Raw genomic sequence first — 647 nt, 5'->3', positions numbered from 1 at the left:
AACTGCCCGCAGACTGCAAACTGGATGTTCTTCTTCTTCTTCTACTTCTTCTTTTTCTTCTTCTTCTTCTTCTTCTTCTTGAAAATTATGACAGTTTAGACGCTCAAACAGAATGTTTTAGCATTTTATCACATTTAAATGCGTCTAAAATGTGTAATAAACTGTGTGATAATTTTTGGGAGGGCTCAGGTAGCCAAACCATAGATACTATTCACTAATTTGATCATTGATGGTGACAAGTCACAAAAACAATGATTGTTTTATGGATCTGATGATGTCATTGACTTCATCTAAGCTATTATCTTTTTTTGTCTGCCACTTGTAAATACAGAAAAATAACCTACAAAGGCAGCTAAATTGTAGTAAATCCCAATTAGCAGGATGTGTCGGCAGTAACAGACTAATCTTTTTCATGATTATGACACAATGTAGAGGGTCCAACAAGAGCAGCTGGTTGCTGATGATTGTTTTGGTGTTTCATTCAATAATCCTAAAATTACAATTTGTATTGTGGCAAGAGGAACACTCTCAGAAAAACATAACAAAACATTCCAAACACAATCAATCTGAATTGTCGCATAATCACAAGTGAAAACTTGTTAAACAACCTGAAGGACACAAAAAGGGATTTTTTTTCTTCTTAACCC

Source organism: Etheostoma spectabile, chromosome 16 (assembly GCF_008692095.1).
Source record: "Etheostoma spectabile isolate EspeVRDwgs_2016 chromosome 16, UIUC_Espe_1.0, whole genome shotgun sequence".
Taxonomy (NCBI): Eukaryota; Metazoa; Chordata; class Actinopteri; order Perciformes; family Percidae; genus Etheostoma; species Etheostoma spectabile.
This window is presented reverse-complemented; position numbering follows the sequence as displayed.